This window comes from Trachemys scripta, chromosome 11 (assembly GCF_013100865.1).
Source record: "Trachemys scripta elegans isolate TJP31775 chromosome 11, CAS_Tse_1.0, whole genome shotgun sequence".
Classification (NCBI taxonomy): Eukaryota; Metazoa; Chordata; order Testudines; family Emydidae; genus Trachemys; species Trachemys scripta.
This window is the reverse complement of record NC_048308.1, coordinates 30,371,178-30,389,941: the sequence shown is the minus strand read 5'-3', so window position 1 is coordinate 30,389,941 and position 18,764 is coordinate 30,371,178. Positions and strand designations below refer to the sequence as shown.

At 38.6% G+C, this 18,764-nt stretch overlaps 1 protein-coding gene across 1 annotated transcript in view; it reads left to right on the top strand.

Annotated features, from left to right (window-relative positions):
• Window positions 1-852: 852 nt before the first annotated feature.
• BAZ2B (bromodomain adjacent to zinc finger domain 2B) overlaps window positions 853-18,764 on the top strand; it is a gene marked incomplete in the record, with an annotated part of 274,297 nt that continues 256,385 nt past the window's right edge. The window contains 1 exon segment of the mRNA XM_034785683.1: window positions 853-875.

Below are 18,764 nucleotides of genomic sequence, written 5' to 3'. Positions count from 1 at the left end.
TTCTTGTAATTATAAATTAGATGCATTTTAATCTTTAACCTGAACATACATTTAAGAACTACTTTAGACATCTATGAAGGACTAATGCATTTCCCTCCCAATCTGTTCATTAGTTATTTAATAATCACCAAATGTGGATTTATATTTTTTCCCTTTTATAAGACCTAAACTTTTCGATAACTTTTCCTAGTCCAGGGAATACTGCACAGAGTGTGTGTCTGTGGGAGAGGGAAAGAGAGAGTATGTGCACTTGGGAAACAGAAATGCAACTCTTTTCCTTGCTCCTTTTCGTTGCTGATAGGTCATTTATTACTGGGGCTGAAATGAGATAAACAATTCTCTCTCTTTTCCCCCTTGTTAACAGCAACTTTCATTGTTGGAGAGAGAAGAGCCTTGTTGGTTGACGTCACTTTTGGTTCATGAAGGCTTCGCCTGGAAGTGAAGCTGAATAAACCTTGAGAAGAGAATCTGCTTCAATCTGCTGCCGCTGTAAGGAACTAACCAGGGAGAGACAGCGAGAGACAGACAGAGAAACAGATACACGCAGAGAGGGTTGCACTCTTCCAAATTTCCCCACTCCTCCTTAGTGTTTCTTTACACTCTCCTTGAGGGTGTTGGACAGGGAAACGTTCCCGATACACACACACCCATCCTAACCTTCAGCAACCCGAGAAAGGGGAGATCTCTTCCAAACTAGAAAGGTGAGTTAAAACCTCTCTGCCTGCTCTCCCCGGATGGGAGGGAGGGATTTTCTGTTAAGGTGGAAATGTGAAATGTTTGCTAGATTTCAGGACAAGGAAGCAGGGACGGGGAGATCGTGCTCGGATGGGCAAAGCTGCTGCCGGAGTTGAGGTGTCGGTGTTCTGCAGCCGCTGGTTTGTATCATCCCTTTGTTGCGGTGGGTTGGTTGTGCCTTTGGGGTTGTGTGTCCCATCGGAAAGGGGCTGACCTTGTCCACTCGGGTTTGGGGGGTGGGGAGGAGAGAGGCTGCTACTGTGCGAGTCCTGGAAAGGGGGGGGGGCGGTCCGGGTCCCAAGCGAGTTTAAACTTTATTCATGGCTTCAAGTGTATGTCCCTGGGCCGGGTTGCCCGGCTCCGCCGCTGCCTGCGGGTGTCGGGGCTGCTCCGCCGCCGCCGCCTGGGCTGGGAGCGCCTCTTTGTGTCTCTGCGCTCTCCCCGCTCCCTCTGCCCGGCTCGCTCCGGCTGCCGCCGCTCTGGGCATGTCCGCCAGCTGCAGCCGCAGGGGCAATTCCTTCCCCTCTGCCTCCCCTGCCGGTGCCCAGTGGGGTACGCAGCGTGCAGCGAGGGGGCCCCCGGGAGCTCGGAGTGTGCACAAGGTAAGAGGAGCCCGCCCGGCTCAATACAGCCGTGTCTCTGTCTCCCGCTGAGCTCGCAGCGGCAAACTCCCGCTTGGCCTCCCCCTCCCCCCCGGACTCTTTTATATCCTTTTATTTCAAAATGTGGCATTGTAGAGTTGCTCCAAACTCCGCTTTGGGCGTTGAAAAGGGCGGCGGGCGAGTGGAGTGGGCTTGGGAGAGACCAGGGAGTCTGCCTGTGCTGAGGGCTTTGCTGCTTTCTTCTCTTTCTCTCTCCCTTTATCTTTTGTGTGTGTTGCTTCCTTATAAAGAGAGAGAAGCAGCTGCAGCCCTTGGCCGAGTTGTTGAAATTTATCCCTTTGTGTATATTACAATATCCTCCATTTTTCTGCCCTCTAAACAACAAGGCTTTCGCCATCTTGGGCAAATTTTTATTCCCTAGTCTGTCTCTCTCTTTCTTTTAGGGGTGGGTGGAAATCCTGAAAGTCCTGCTGGATAAGGCTCAAAGTTTAGGAAATGTAACAGGGACAGACAGTGACGTCATGTAAAGTTTAAGGGGAAATTTTCCAAGTGTGTGTTTTTCCCCCTTGGGATTTCTGATCTAACGTGTTGTAAACTGCACTTTAAAGTGAGAGATGTGTAGTTTATCCTGCTAGAATGCATATAGTTCTTAAAACTATGCACTCCTTTTCTGGTATTTTTGTAACAGGTGGAGAAATATATATTCTTTTGAATTACTCTAATTTTTGTGTTCTGGCCTTGTACTATTTAAAATATAAATATATATTTCACTCTTTATTTAAAAAAATCCAAAGTTGTCATATGAAATAATATTTCATTTGTGGATTAGCATTATTTGTATTTACAGCAAATAGTTATCTCATGTGAATTTACATGAGACAACTTGGTCCAGAATCTTCTCTGAAGGAGTGTAGAGGTGAAGGGGATTAGGGAAATTTAGTTATTTTTTAAAATGATAGATTACAAACAGTTTATTACATACATATAATACTGTTAAAACAGTTCTTTTGGAAAGTACCTGTAGACATTATGTATTTTGGATTATGTTCCAGATGCTGTATTCTGCAGTTGGCAGAATGTAGTTAGTATGCTAAATAAAAAAAACCAACAGCCACAATTCTGAATCACTTTACCTCTGGTTATAAACTCTTCTATCAGCCACTCTGAAAAGGAAAACAGTAAAATATAGTGTTCGTTTAATTTACTTGTCAATGATAGTCTTTTCATCTAATAAAAGTTCTCCTGGTCACATGGCAAAACTTAATGAAACACTGAATACTTCATAAATAATAGGTACTGTAAATAGAATTCTAATTTTCCATTCTGTTTCCTACATTCATTTTGCTTTCTGCATATTTATATTCACACTAACAAGAACATGAAACTGTCTGTATTTAATTTGCATTCCCTTTGTCTTCAGGATTGGGAAAAACATTGGTTACGATTAACTTAGAAACTAATAGGAACAAGTCTTAGTACATCAAGAGATTTCTTTTTTTCCTCACATAGTCAAAATTGAATGATATATTAAACAACATGTCTTTATGGTTGTGTAGGAAGTATGCTTTTTTGTTAACAAAAGTCAGATATTTACCTTATTATGTTCTTTTAAAAAATGGTTTAGAAAGCCTCGATTAATTGAATGCCTGCCAGTTATGTGAATTGTAGGTAGATGAAAATGTTTAAATAGTTAAAAGCCCATAGAACAGATGGTTCTAAATTATACATGCAACAAAGGCCTAGAAGATTTGGCAGATTATAAATGGTGAGCAACAGAGGATAAAGCAGTTTAAGAAAATGGTAGTTAAGTATATTCGATGTCTCTCGCACCTATTGTAAACTGCACATTTTTGTCACAATGCTGCATAATCAATAAGCCAGACAGCATAAAGAAAATCGTAGTTGAAACAATTTTCTGTATTGGATATATCGAGAAGTTAGGAATCTTAAGTATTTAAGAGGGGTATCTTTGGTGTTCAAGTTATTTTAAGTCCAATTTGGTAAACAGGAAGCTTTTTTGTTTTTGTTTAGCTTACTGATTCTTTAAAAACTATAGTATATAAAATCAAACATTGATAAATTTTATATATTTTTTGTGGTATTTTAATGATGTGTTAGAAGAAAAAATCTTCTTTGGAGGAGTTTCTTCCTATTATTGACTTCCTGCTGTTTTGAAAGAATCGTGTAAATAAGCTTTCTGAGAGTACTATGTATTAACATAATAAACAGTAGAATTGCCACACTAAATTCTCATGCTATGAATTTATTTAAATAATTCTAGTATATTGAGTTACTTACACTTGACTGTTTCAACAAAATAAGATTTATTTGAAAACTCATGTTTAGGGTCATAGTTCATATGGTAAAATTAGTTTGGAACACTGTTTTATGATAAAATTTACTAAATGTGTAATTTTTGGGGAAATAGGTGGTTTTCTGTTTTCAGTTTCTGGTAAGATGCTTGGATACTTCTTAACAGAAACAAGAACAATATTTTTTTGTATTACACAGGGAGTAAACACTGGTTGAGTATTATAAATATATAAAACATTAATGCTAACCTTGTGGATAAGATGCTCCATGATTTTTTTTTTTTTTTTTGCAAGACAATTATTTAAAATGCAAATAAGAAAGTAATGAAAGTCTTTAGAATTTTAAGTTTCTATTGTCTTTTTTTCTTATTTCTTTGTTTGCATGTTTATTATAGAATTGAAGTGTAAAGGAGCAGATGTTTTGCCAAACATCCTGATGTGTTGCTTTTTCTTATGGGAGTGCGTAACTGTTCCTTCTGATGCATCGACTTGACAGCTGGTTGATTTCATGGAGCTGCTAAGAAGCCATTAGTGGTGTCATTGAATTGAAACAGAACAGTCACTCCCAGCTTGAACTGCAATTGTTAATGTCTTTGTTGCTACTTTTGTGTTCCTACACAAGATGTGGAATATCACAGTTGCAAGAAAGTTCATGCTTTCTGTCTGATCCCTCTGAATTAGTGAAAGAATGTGTTTAGTGCTTGATTGCTTTTAGATTCAGAGTATTCTTATTATGGCATATTTGGCACTAGAAGATCCAAGTTGTTTTGCCAAGTCTAGATCAACTAGAAATGCAACTTACTACAAAGAAACTAAGATAGGGCTCTCCCAGAATTGAAATTATTTCACCAAGATTTATTCTTGGTATACTAGATTCTTTAGAGGGTTTTTAAATTGCCTTTAGTAATTTATATTTAAAAATCTTCAAAACCAGGTTTTATTCCCCCCCTTTTAAAAAATATAAATCTAGGGCCATATCCTTCAATTGATTTTAATAGACATTTCAGCTTTAAAAGGCAATAGTATAGTATGATCCATTTTTTTTCCCCTTTAAAAAAATTGAAGATTTTTTTTATAACAGAGACCTGATGAAGGGCCAAATTGTGCTTGCTTCACTCAGGTGCGTTGGCCATTGATGGGGATGACTTGCCTAAGGCCATCAGGGTTCCCCCCCAAAAATTTAAGGTAACCCCCTTAAATTTCCTTGTCCTCTACTATTGTTTGTTTTGGTCAATGATATTAAATAATTTTATCAACTAGTCTGTGTCCTTTTTTAAATGCTACTAGAGAGCAGTCAAGAGAAACACTGACAAATTTTAATGAGAAGAGAGAGAACAGTGCATTTCAGAATTATGTAGAATGGAACAGTCTGGTTGAACACTGACAAAACAATGTAATGGGTAAATTGTATGCTTTAAAGAAATGTATGGGGGAAAATACAGAATGCTAAAATAGGTACAGAGGACAGTTAAAACTGTGCCCCCCTAAATCTGTGCCAAAAAAGCCTAAGTGGGTAAGAAACATTAAGATAAGCAGCAATGATGTTTCTGGTTTTGTAAAGTTTCAGTTGCACCAATATTTTTTCCTTACATATGATCTTTTCTATTGTTAATGCTGTTGTAGTTGTAGTTATAATGGAAGCACTGTTTTAGTGTCATTACCTAAGTGAGTACATAGTAAGGGGTTTGGAGTTTTTATATTTACTCTTTAGGGATGAGTAATGGAAACAATAATATTATATTAATAAGATCAACTTAGAAAAGGTACACGTTTTCTAATTTTGCTCATACATTCAGAAACAACAAATGAGACACCAAGGCACTACATAAGAAAAATAATCCTACGGTACGTCAAACATTAGTAGTTGCACTTTTATTTCACCCGAGCTTTTCAGAGCTTCATAAAGGTAGCTAACTACTAGTTTCCCTATACAGAGAAGTAAAGTGACTTACCCATGGCAATACAGCAAGTCAATGGCAGTGTTGGGAACAGAACCAAGATCACCCATATGAATCAGAGGCGGTGCTAACCCTCTGTGGGCTCTAAGCAGGAATATTTTTGCCTCTTTTCCTCCCCCCCCCCCAAACACTTTCTAAAAAAGTGAATAGGGGGCTCCCTTGAGCTGCTTGGGGCCCTAAGCAATTGCTTAGTCTGCTTTTGCCTAGCACCAGCACTACACTGAATCAGTACTGAAACTACCAGGTTTGTAACTCCAGAAATGAAAACCTTTGACCCTGATCCTGCAGAGACTTCTGATTACACTCATGTGTAAAGTTAAGCATGTGCATAAGCCTTTGTAGGTTTGGGCTCATAGTCTACGTTCAGCCTGTAGAGTGTCAAATATGAGGACTATCTTCACTAATCTCAGTCTTTTTTAATTTTTAATCTAAAATATGAAATAACCAGACAATTAAAAAAAAAACCCTTGTGTTATTTCTTGTTTAGGGTTATATACTGCCTTTGATCTACCCAAAGGAATTCCTTAGAGTAGTATGAAAACACTTCTTTAACATAGTCTGTAAGTCATATACAACAGTTTCCTCTGAAACTTAATTTTAGAGAAAGCAAAGAATAGCTTTCACTGCTACAAACATATCTTTGGTTTTATTTTAATTTTATGAGCAAAATTTTTAAATTGTGAAGTTTTCTAATCATATTAGTAAGTAACAAGACTGACAGTTTAAAGCAACCCTGTCAATGTAAAAATCCCATATCTGTCTGTAGGTTTTCACTAATGTTGCTGCAAGTAATAGAGATTAGAGAAAGGAATGTGTTTTCTCTTTTTAATTCTGATTATTTTGTGCATTTGACAGCACTTTTGTTAGTTTATTCTTTTGTTTGTGTGGGTTTTTTTCAAACAGCAATAGAAAAAAAGAATAAATCTTTTTTTTAAAATAGAAAACAGTTTTGTATTTATTTAACTCTTAGAAATTGGCCTGAGGACTCCCAGGAAGATGTCGTTTCTGAATCTACTCCTAACACTTAATCCCCCTTCCTCCCCAATTCTAGATCTGAAATTGGCAGTGTCCCTCCAATTTTCATAGAAAGGAGATTCTAGTCTCCCAATGTGTAATCCATACTGTCACCTGCTTCCTTGCACACTTCAGGTGTTATGATTTCCTATATGTGGAGGGGACCATATGACTATCTTTGGATTTGATATAGGTAAGGAGTTGAATGAGTTAAACCTTGGTAGCTTAGAGCCATAGGTAAAGATGTTTCTAACCTCTGTGAGGGGTGTATGCAGAAAAAAAGGTGATGGCACCTTCAGAATGCTTGGCCTCAATCCTGCAAATACTATCAGGTGCTGTAGTGCTTATCATTGTGAATAGTCTCATTGTGAGACTGCTTTTAGTACTACTAAGCAATATGCTTGTTAGCATTTGCAGGATCAAATTCTTGGTGTGTTTTTAATAAAATGTATTTGGTCTAAAAGGAATTAAACTAATTCTTCTAAAATTAAGTGGTGGTCAAAAATAATGTGGTCACCTCTCCATCAGACAGACATATCTGTTTTTTCCCCTGGGTCTTTATATGTAGAATTTATTTTTGTCCTTATTGTTATCTAATCTGTGCAAGTCACAATAAAACATTTTTAAAAATTGGAAAATGAAATGTTCTGTGTAAAATGTGCCTTTATTAAAATTAAATAAGGAATTATATTTTGTATCTGATTTGATTTGGAACTTTTTTAAATCAATACTTTATATATTAATGTTTAGAAAGAAGAAAAAATACACCAGTTCAGTTGGTTTGAGCTTTTGAATTGTTAGACGGGAATTTAAAAGTTAAAAAAAAAAATTGTTAAAAAATAATTACTGCTTTGATGATTTAAAGCACTTTGTTAAACACACATTCAGTCAGAAGTAGTGACCTTATTTAGTAGTGACTTCGTTGCTCTGATGAATTTTAACAGTTTTTGCAGTAGATGAATGTGCTTTGTGAAAGATAACATTTGCATTTTATAAAAAAGTATTTTAAGAGACTAAAATAACAGCAGTGTGAGTTTAAGTGAACATACGCAGTATTAAAATTGCCTCATTCTTTCTCTGTAAAAGAAATCCATCTTGAAGATAATTATTGCATTGGTCCATCGGATGTGTAGAGACATAATTGTGTGTTTTGTTTCTTCTTTTTTTACCCTGTTTTCTGTTCTTACACTTTCCACAAGCATGCACTCATTAATCAAAGATGCTGCACTCCTGCTGAGGGCAGAGAGGTTCATCAAATTGGCAGCCGGTTTGGTGTAAAGAACGGTGTACTGAAGCTCTTAACGCGCTGGGACATAAATAAATCTAAGGTCTTTGTATGCAAACCCTGGAGGTTAATACTGTATAATTCAATGTCCTGTCTTTGTTTTTATGATTGATGTTTTTAAATGTTTGAAGCTTGATGCAAGTCTTCTAGGTCAGGGCTGACAATCTGATTGGCTGAAGCAAAAAAGCATTAGGTTGGCAGAGGGACTTTGAGTGTGCAGTAGAGATTTTGATTTTTTTTTTTTCTGGGAGATCATTGTCATATTGCCTGAGCTGTTATAGGAATGTTCCAGTGATTGACATCCCCTGCTGTGATAATGGACCTAGTGCATGAAATGCCAATAGTTTGGTCCTATTTGTCCTGAAGCTTACTGCTATTTGTATCCTTAACAGAGCTCACATGTAGAACAAGCAAAAACTACTGGGATTTCTCTGTAGAAATAGTGGTGGGACTTGGCTTTAACATGAATTGGTTGCATATTCATAATTTAGGAACAGCTGGTTACAGCAAGCACATAGTCATTTGCAAGCTATTATAAACCATTCCACTCACACATGGAGCTTGTGCTTGAGCTCCTTTCTTTTTATTGATCTACCTGCATTTAAAATCTGGTCACTGCTGCGAGAGGACTTTCATTTTAGCTGCGCTTGCAACATAGAACAACTTCAATTTTAAATATTTAATTTTAACTAAATACTGAATAAAATGATAAAGTATGGGGTTTGAAGAAATAAACTGCAAGGATCAGCAGTGAACGAATCTTAAATGCAAAATCTTGTTTTTGTAAAGCAGCCTAAAAAATACATCATGCAACCTTTGTAGTCCTTTGATTGCTTGTGTTCTTTTGAATAAGAAATCTTTGCTAAATTTAGCCAAGGTTAAGTTTTCAAAACCAAAGTTATTAAAATGCATGATTTTCATGCTTTGCCCATACATGGCTTTCGAGGGGGGAAACTCTAAAAATATATTACAAAAATAGTTCTGTTAGAATAGTATTTAATACCTTGGATCTATAATAATCAAGACAAGTATCACAAAGCAAAATTTAATAGACCGGTTAGAGATCGCTTTAATCTTTTCATGGCTCTAAAATGGATAGGTATGTTTTTTTGTAACGTCACAGAACATATGCTTATTAATAACAGCCGTCAGTGGTATATAGTTAGTACATGTGAAGTTCTGTTTAGAAATGTAAAGGGTCTTGATTTTTTTCCATGCACAGGAATAAAGTGGTGCTATTATTGGATTTTATTGCTATTGGCAACTTTTTCTTATCTTTCCTTGCCTCAATGGCTAGTGGCTGGAACTCCTAGAGAAATGATTATTTTTTTTGAGGGAAATGAAGAGCCCAATTCTTTGAGATATTGAGCATTCTCAGCTCCTATTGAAATAAAAGGGAGCATAGGGTGCTCAATATCTCAAAGGTTTAGGCCCATTATGAAATTAGTTAAAAGCTCATGATCTGGTGTTGCAGGCAGATGAGATTTCTGAAAAGACATGTCACATAAATTCTTGCCCGATGCATGGAGATCATGAAAGCTGGCATGTCTTGCACACGAAGATAGTTTAATGTGTTAATTGGTTACAGCACTTTTTAAAAGGTTAAGCCTATAAGAAGTGCTAAGTAGTATTTTTCCTATGGGAGTTCTGATAACTTCTTATGTTACCACTGAGCTTCCAAGTGCTTCATTTTGAGGTGATGAAGGAGCAACTAGGAGACGTGGTGAGGGGAAGTAGCGGTTTGATACAAACGTGTTTGGCTCAGGAGGTTAAGGATGCAAGAGGGAAAAGTGCTGTGTGGTAAAATAGTTTGTAGATTAATTTTCTGCAATATCCATAAGAAACCATACTAGCACAGCCCTGGCGCCTTCAATGCAAAGAGCATTGTTTTATTTTCTAAACTCTCTTGGCGGATGTTAGAAACAATAGGAAGTCATCTTGGCTCCCTCAGGGAAGCTACCCTAGGTGGGACTGGAAGGAGGTAAATGAGTGTTTCCTTCTCCTCTTTTTGTCTTTAGTTAAGTTGGAATAGAATGTTCAGCTGTAGCAATTGTTGATGCTTCATCAGACAGTGAATCAAACCTTGTTACCTTCTTTTCAAGACAAATCGTGCTGAAGGGCTACTGTGTGGTTGGGGATAATGTCATCATTGAAACAGGACTGTATCAGGAATAAAGCAGAAACAGGCCCAATTTAGATTTCTTTTAACAGCAGTAGATTCTGGTTCTGTTGGCTGGTGTAAGGATTTTGTTGATAGCATTGAAAGGGATTAAGTTGTATGACTACCATATAACTACTGGTATAATGACATCTTTACATTGTTGGAAAGATACAGCAATTGCCTAGCGCTGGTGGAGAAAGTACCCCTCCCTACAACCAGACCTTGAGTGTGTCAGAGAACAGGAGTGTAAAATGTAGGGATGGGCAGTAGATAGTTGACCCATGAACTAGAGGTGCCATGATCAGTATGGTTGGCATATTAGAAGGGGTCAAGAGCTATCTTGTGCTTGGCTAGAGCTTTACATACACTTGCCAAAAATTACTAAAGAGACAATTTAGTGTAGACGAATATGTATAATTTTGTGCTGCTTCATTGAAAATAGGAGAGTACTGGCGAGTAAACTTATGAAAACAAGAAAAGGTACGAAAAGGGAATGCCTTCCTAAACCAAAGTAGACTATTGCACTTTGACATATGTGATGTAGGCGGTCAAATTCTATGTCTTTCATTTGTTTATTGGTGTAGTCTTCAGTAGTTTTTGTAGTAGTCAGGTGGCATTTGTCCCTTGCCCTCATGATTTCCCCACCCTTAACGGAAAAAATTGCAGAATGTGTTTGGTAGAGTGAAGAAGATGCATCAGGGAGTTGTTACATTTACTAATTTTGAAATATATATAACTCCCACAATTTTGATATGTCTAGGCCTTTAGTTTTGGAGTATTATTTTTGATGTAATACTTTAGACTGGTGAACATGTATTCATACAGTAGATTAAACGTAGGACTGGGATGGGAGAAAGGAATCATGTCACAGATTGATGTGAGCTTTTTGTTATAGCTAATGCTTAGCAGCATCCAAAATGCACTTGCAGAAACATAACCTTTTAGCCTGGCTCTAAAGGAAAGCACTACATCATCAACGTCTTCCTGTGACGTTAGCTATTCTTGTAGCATCTTGGAATATTTTTTTCCTTTTACTTCATTGGCATAGTAGTGGTTTTTAGTGACAGGTTTTTTTATATATATAAAATACATACTTGAGCAAATATATATATTTCGTTCTTGCTCAAGTATGTATTTTAATCATTGGTCAGCACTTCTACTATCATCACTATTCAACCAGCTGTACAGCCTTTATAAGGCACAGTTCAGAAGATGAGGCTGTTAAATATGCAACAAAGTTAGCTGCAAATATAGGGATCCTATAGATGCCAATAAATTTTCACTATTACTCAGTGTTGCACTTAATATGTAATGTAAGTACAGTTTACTGTGTCCTTCTCATAAATGATTTTCATAGACCTGGCATTGAAGTGCAGCCTTGGGGTACTATCTGTCTTAGGTCACAGAAGATAAGACGACATATTTGGGGAAATGGTATGTGATCATATAAAGACTGTATTGAAATGTATGCATACAAGGGGACAGATGTATGGTTGTTTGTACAACCATATCTTTTGGTACTTTCTGACCTCCTGAGTGCTCAAGTGTAATGTTCTATTTATGTAGTTGTTGTTGTTTTGGTAACTTGTAAAATAATTTTAAACAAGGCATGAGAAATCCATATGCTGGAGTGACACCAGGATGTCCCACACAATTATTTTAGGAGGCAGACAGCTAGGAAGGAGCACCTTTCCTGCACAACATAGGAGGTCTGCAGCCTGGGGTGATAAGTTGTTTGAGTTTATAAAATGCATTTGAAGGGGATTTCGTCCTAAAAGTCTTTGTGAGGCTGTGGGAGCCCTCCATTCCTGCATACATTGAGTGTATCAGGGCTGGATTGTTTCACGGGCATCTTACAAGACCCCCAGAGGCTGAGGGGAGAACACTGGTCTCTTCCTTCAGTTCCTGTTCTTATGGTCACCTTCAGCAACCTAGATGAAAAGACTTCTAATTTAATTTAGCTGTACATGTGCAGCTTCATGTCACCCAAAGAAGCACAGTGGAAATAACAAAAACAAAAAAACCCAAAACAACAACCAAAAAACCAAACCCAACCTATGCATATACTTGGTATGTGATTTTTTTCAGATGGTCATAACTTGGTTTGATCCTAGCTGTATCCAGTAAAAGACTTGTACTACTCTTTAAAGAGGGCTATTTCAGTCCCAGATTTCAAGTGTTCACTTCTTGTTTTTTTGTTTAAAAGCCACAATAACTTTTTAAATATGTGATGGAAAGAAACCCCATTGCCTTCCACATCCACATTTTCTTCTCACTCAAAACTGGCTGAGCCATTTTCTTAAAATTTTGGTAGAGACCAATCATGGAAAATGTAACCCCAGAAGTTGTAGTAAGTTCTATGACTTGCTGAAAAAAAGAGCCAGTAGGTTGCAATCAATAATTTTTAGCATTAACTGTAGTGGTCATAAAAAGCATCTTGCCCTAATGCATGAAGACTTAAATTCAGTTTTTCAAAATTGAATATGAATAATTTTTAAAGTAGCAGCATTTTTGATATATAGGAACAGGTTATAGATTATTTTACTGGGATTTGATCAGCCTACAGAGGCACAGTTGGCTTGCTGAATTATAAGATTAGACAGACTGCCAGGTAGCAGTCTGATAAATTGTATATAGTCTTCCTTTAATCGAAATAAGGAAGAATAGGTAAAGTCATTAATGCTTTTTTTTGTTTTCCTGAGATCAGATGCTCATGAAGCATGTGCATATCTGTGGATGTTTTCATTTTGGGTGTACTATAGTTTAGGATTATTCTGGAGGGAGCCAGGCTACACTGGTTTGGTAAGAAGGGATATAGGGTGTGACCTAGGATTCATATTGATTCATGTATAATATCGTCTAGTGCCAAATATGGTGGTATTGGACTTGGAGAGAAATTATCTGACAACAACAAAAATCCTATTGTAATTAAAATAAATATATTCTTTGGCTCTTGAACATTTGTTTTGCAAGCTAAATACCAGTAAGCATGAAAGCCATTGAGGACAAAAGGTACAAAATTGGCTCAAAAACTGGTAGCCTCATGAATAGGAAGGAGATTTGATATTAGGCATGACACCATTGTAACAGTGTCTGAGGTTATTTCACCCATATGTCCACTTATATAAGAAAGGAAATTACATTTTCAACATGAATTTACTGAATACATTATAGAGTTTGATTTAGTAGCCTTCTGATAAGGGATTTGTTTATGACATTGTCATGTAGCTCTTCAGTTGATGTTACAAAACAGCAGTCAAATGTGGGCTGGGAAATTATCAAGAAATCCAAAAATAGTTAGGCCTTTTTGGAAAGTGTTTACAGACAGTTTTTCAGAATTCACAGGCCTCAAGATGGTTTTTGAAAAATGCCTTCTGATTTGAGTTGGCTGTTTGTGTGACTGATGGGGTTTGAATTTTTGCGGGTTTTATTTTTTACGTCCATCTGCATACTAAGGTAGGCTTCATGTACTTTAAAGCTGGGGTTCTCAACCTTTTTCTTTCTCAGGCCTTCCCCTCCCCACATGGAATAAAAATGCCACAGTAACTATTTTTTTACGTATCCAGTTGATTAAAAGCCAGGGCCGGCATTAGGGAGTAGCAAACAGGGCAATTGCCCAGGGCCCCAAACCACAGGAGGCCCCGCAAAGTGAAGTTGCTCGGGCTTTGGCTTCAGCCTCACATGGAGAGATTCAGGCTTCGGCTTTCTGCCCTGGGCTCCTGTGAGTCTAACGCTGGCTTTGCTCTCTGGTTTATTTTGGAGGCCCCCTGAAACCTACTCGTGGCCCCCCCAGGGGTCTCCGGACCCTGGTTGAGAACCTCTGCTTTAAAGGATATCCTCAGCACGCTTTCTGTTAACCATAGGATGAAAGTTTTGTCCTACTGTTTTATAAGCATTTTAATAAAAGGGGCAGATAGAGCACAATATATATGTTAGTATTCATTCTGTGATATTAGACATTTATGCTATTTATGCTATATCAGGGTGTAAAAGTAATAGATCACTCCAGTGAAGTGGAGCAGAAATTAAAAGTTGGACACCAAAGTATGGGAAGATGTATATGCATCATCTTCCATAAGAGAAGAACAATCATCTTTGGTTTGCAGTCATACCCAGATGATCATTCTTCTGTTTCATTAGTGGTCCTTACTGCACTTTTCCCCTACTGATAATATGTTGGTATTCAGTTTGTCTCTACAAAATGGTAGTCCAAAATCCCAAACTCCAAATTTAAATTCTGTTCCCCTCATATGATAGTATGTAAGTCACAGGTATATTGTGCCTGAAACCATTAGGTAGTATGTGAATTGTATCTTTCCTAGAGTTGAATATTGTTTCTACAACTTCCTCATCCTGTCCCAGTCTAGAGAACAAATTCTGAGGATCTTTTAAATCTCTGTTGACTGATTTTGCTCAAAATGGTGCTGCTGAAATTAGCAGACCAAATAAGTCCTAGTATCCTCAAGCAAAATCTTGCTTTGTTTTACACTGCAGTGTTTTTGTTTTTTGAAGGGGACAACAGGCCTGGTATGAATGTAAACTTAATTCCTAAAGTAAAGTAATGTTGTTCTATTTGTAATTAGTGGTCTTCAGTTAATTGAATGTTAGTGTTGCATGTAAACAACAAGGAGTCTGGTGGCACCTTAAAGACTAACAGATTTATTTGGGCATAAGCTTTCGTGAGTAATGTATATCACGTGTCAGGCTGGGGGGAAAAATCATGTCTCATGATGATGAGTTCCTATCAGAGCCTGGATTTTGGGCGCTCTAAACCCCCATTATCAGTCACTTTCTCAACCCAAGGAATAGCAGTTTTTCAAGATAAACTGGAGTTTGCTTCCAAATTTACTATTTAGGAAATAATAGAGGTGCTAGCAGTAACACTTCTTCCCCAAGCCCCTCCTTCCGCTGAGCAATTTCTTGCTCACTGTCATCACCTTAATTGTCTTCCTTCTGTTATTGAGTTCTGACATTTTGCACTTGATGTTTCAATACCTGTAAGAGATTCTTGGTTGTCTTGGGAAACTGATCTGATTTCTCCGCACACGTAATATTGAGCTGAATGTAACCAAAGACCATTTAGTCTTGAATGTATCAGTACCCTTTATTCTCTCTTTCTGGGGAGCACAGAAAGCAGCTGTCAGAAAGGATCCTGGGGGTTCTCTGAGACCCAAAGGTGCCAGCTGTCATGGCTGAGCTCAAGATACTTTCTAAGAACAAGGAATTGTAGGACAGCTGACAGAGAGAGTCCTAGTGAGATAGTAGCAGACAATGCCTTCAATGCTCAGATGCTTCACAGAATCCAGTGCAGTATGGCCTTGAGCAGCTGTGACATCCAGCAGAAAGGATGTTGTGCATCTGAACAGTAAAGGCACCAGCTGCCTATTCTGAGTGTAGACAGACAAACTTGCTGGAAGACTTCCGGAGAGTCGAGGAGCAAGAACTTCACAGAGAAGGGAATGGTAAAGAATAGTACACGGGCAGGGGATATACCCCATGTCTTGGAATGCTCTACTGGCAAAGACATGATTAAAGTGACCTTGTTTCAACCAGCCAGCAGCCTGTTGTTGATTTGTCTTGAGCTAATGGCTAGCTGCTCAATAGTTTGTATTTAACTATGACTGAGTAGTGCATAGTGCAGAACTCTTTTTAAGTTTCATCTCAACAGCTTGCATTTGGAAACCCAGTGGCAAATGTGCTGGGAAGAAACAGAGAGGGAGAAGTTGTTTTTTTTTGTTTCTATCTTTAAGTGTCTGGGTGGTATTGTGGTGGTAGGAGTCACTTGAGTACATAGATAAGTGCATGCGTGCAGAAACACATGTATACCTATGAAGTGTGTGTGTGTGTAAGAAATTATGAAAAAAGCATCTTACTGGCTGATGACAGTTCTTCGTGCTTTGAAGATCTCAGCTGTTTTTCCTGTAAATTGGGACCTTAATTCATCAAGCCATACTTGTGGGAACATTCCCAGTGAAGTCAAGGACAGCTTGTTTGATTTCTAGGACCAGGTCTCTAATCTTGTAACTTAAGTTTATTAACATTTTTAAGTATTCAGCTCATCTTTTATTTTTTTTTATTTTTTTTTGCAAACTGGTGTTTTCTGCCTCTAGCTGTTGTATGTCCTTTAGGTTTGTTTTCCCTGATGCTACATAAGTTGCCATGGAAACAGGAGCGGAACTGGGGAACCAGCAGCCAGCAACTGAAATTGACACGCTTCTGGCTGTTCAACCTGTTTCTGCCTCTCTTCCCATGGAAACGGATGACTTATCAGGGAAAATAAGGTAAAGGTTTAAAAAACAATTTTGAAAACTTTCACTTCCCTGCTTGATGCTGTTCTGACCTCCAAAAAGCAGCTGAATGTGTGTGGTGGTTTTGGGGTATTTTTTGTGTGGATTTCAGCAGCTGGCTGTGAATAGAGAGTTTGCAAGTGCCAGTTGGCCGAAAACCTCCTATGCTCTTCAGGAATCAAAAGGCTCCTGAAATCTACATAGTACTTTAAAATCTAGGGAGAAAGTTGTGTGATATGATATATAAAAATAGCTATTGTTTTAAAAAATACTGTGTACTTTCCATTAAAGACTAATACAAATTGGCATTTTAAATTAATTTGAATCACAATACATGTATTTGTCGGTTCTCGTGAAGTGTTAGTAACCACATGGATGATAGTTGAGCATTGTGTAATATTATAAACTCTTCATTAGACCTAATGTGGAGTCCAGTTAGAGGCAGGTTTTCTTCATCCAAACTAGAGATGGCATACCCAACAAACTTGGGCATGAAATAGTGATACTAGTTTTAGCTGCATAAAAAGTTTATTAAAACAGATGGCACACCAATGAAAGAATTCTTGTTAAAGCTTAAAATAAGCAAATATTGGGTCAGTGTGGCTGGATCTCTGGTCCTGGACCACTGGGTAATTCCTAGGTCTCATTTTAACTATCTAATGACACTGACCATTCTATTCTGTATAGGTTCTTATACCATACTGTGCCCTTCATGATCCCACCTCAACATACCTACCAGGGCTAGGAGATGTCACATTCCCTGCATGAAAAGAACAAACTATGACTTCCTGCTTTGCCTCTGTTACTTGAACAAAGCAGTTTCTTATCCTGGGTTTCTCTCTTGCTGTTTTGTAGAGTTGGCTCGCAAGTGCAGTTGGTCCCACTAGATGGTTTCCTGACTGTTTCCTCCTGCCTGTGTTCAGCTGCTGGCTCAGTTGCTTTTTGGTTAAGTTACTCTGTTAAAATGTTAAGAAACATTTTCTGGTATTGGTAAATCCTCCTAATGCAGACACAACCTCTGTTGGTGCAAGAGTGTTTTTGTGAATATAACTTATGATTCCTCAAACAAAATAAATTACATTGGCAAAATCACATTTTGCTGGTATAACTGTGTCTTCACTAGGGCATTTGCCAATATAGAAATGTGTATAATGTTAAAAAATCCCCACACCTTTTCAATGTTACTATACTAGCAAAAGTTTCTAGTGTCATCCTAACCTGAGTCTAGCACAAGAAACCAGACTAGCCTGGGCCATACAAGCTCCCTCACAAATGACAATAGCTTAATCTTGAACATTGAGAGGATTAGTTCTCACCTCACAGTTGATGCAAGTTCATGTCCTGACTAGTTTGTCCCATAGGGTGGGTTCAAAAGGTGATTTGGTGGCCTTAAACTTCCAGATGAAGTGTGTACTCTGAGAAATGCATATTTCATACTACTGTACTTGTGCAGCTCTGTGAAATGCATGCATTGAGGGGTGGACTCTTCAGCTGGACACACAACTGTGGCTCTTATAAGAACAGTACTAGTCCACAGTTACTTTAAGCACTAGTACAGATTTTTGTGAATTTCCTGACTTTAGCATATTTAATTTGTAACCATCACATTTGCATAATTATTTTGCATTGAGTCTCTATCTGAATGTACAGATAGTTGACCTGAACTTCCTCCATGCTTTATGCAATGTTATTTTTCTGATTTGGACTTGCCATGTCACTTCACTGACAAATGGTATAGATCAGTGGTTTTCAAACTTTTTTTTTTTTTTTTTTTGGGGGTTCGGGGGGGGGGCCGGGGATGGGGGGGTTGGGGGGGTGGGGGGGGGCTCTGGGTTGGGGGGGGGCTCAGGGCTGGGGGAGGGAATTGGGGCACAGGCTTACCTCGGGCAACTCCTGGGCAGTGGTGCAGCAGGGGTGCTAAGACAGGCTTTCTGCCTGTCCTGGCACTGTGGACTGTGCCGCACCCTGGAAGCGGCCAGCAGCAGGTCCGGCTCCTAGGTGGAGGATGCTCTTGCCCGCAGGCACCGGCCCCCCAGCAGGAGTTGGCTGGTTCCTGGCCAATGGGAGTGCGGAGCCAGTGCTCAGGGTAGGGGCAGCGCGCGGAGCCCTGTGCCTCCCCCTTTCCCCCCTCCCCCCCCCCCGCCTAGAAGCCAGACCTGCTGCTGGCCGCGTCCAGGGCACAGCGTGGTGTCAGAACAAGTAGGGACTCACCTGCCTTAGCTGGACCACACCATTGATGGGACTTTAAACAGCCCGGTCGGCGGTGCTGACCAGAGCCGCTGTGACCCAGTGCCTTACATTCCACGACCCAGTACTGGGTCGCGACCCGCAGTTTGAAAACCACTGGTATAGATGAGCTCCATGCAGATTATGTACAGGGAAAAGTATAAATTAAAATTTTATTAATTTA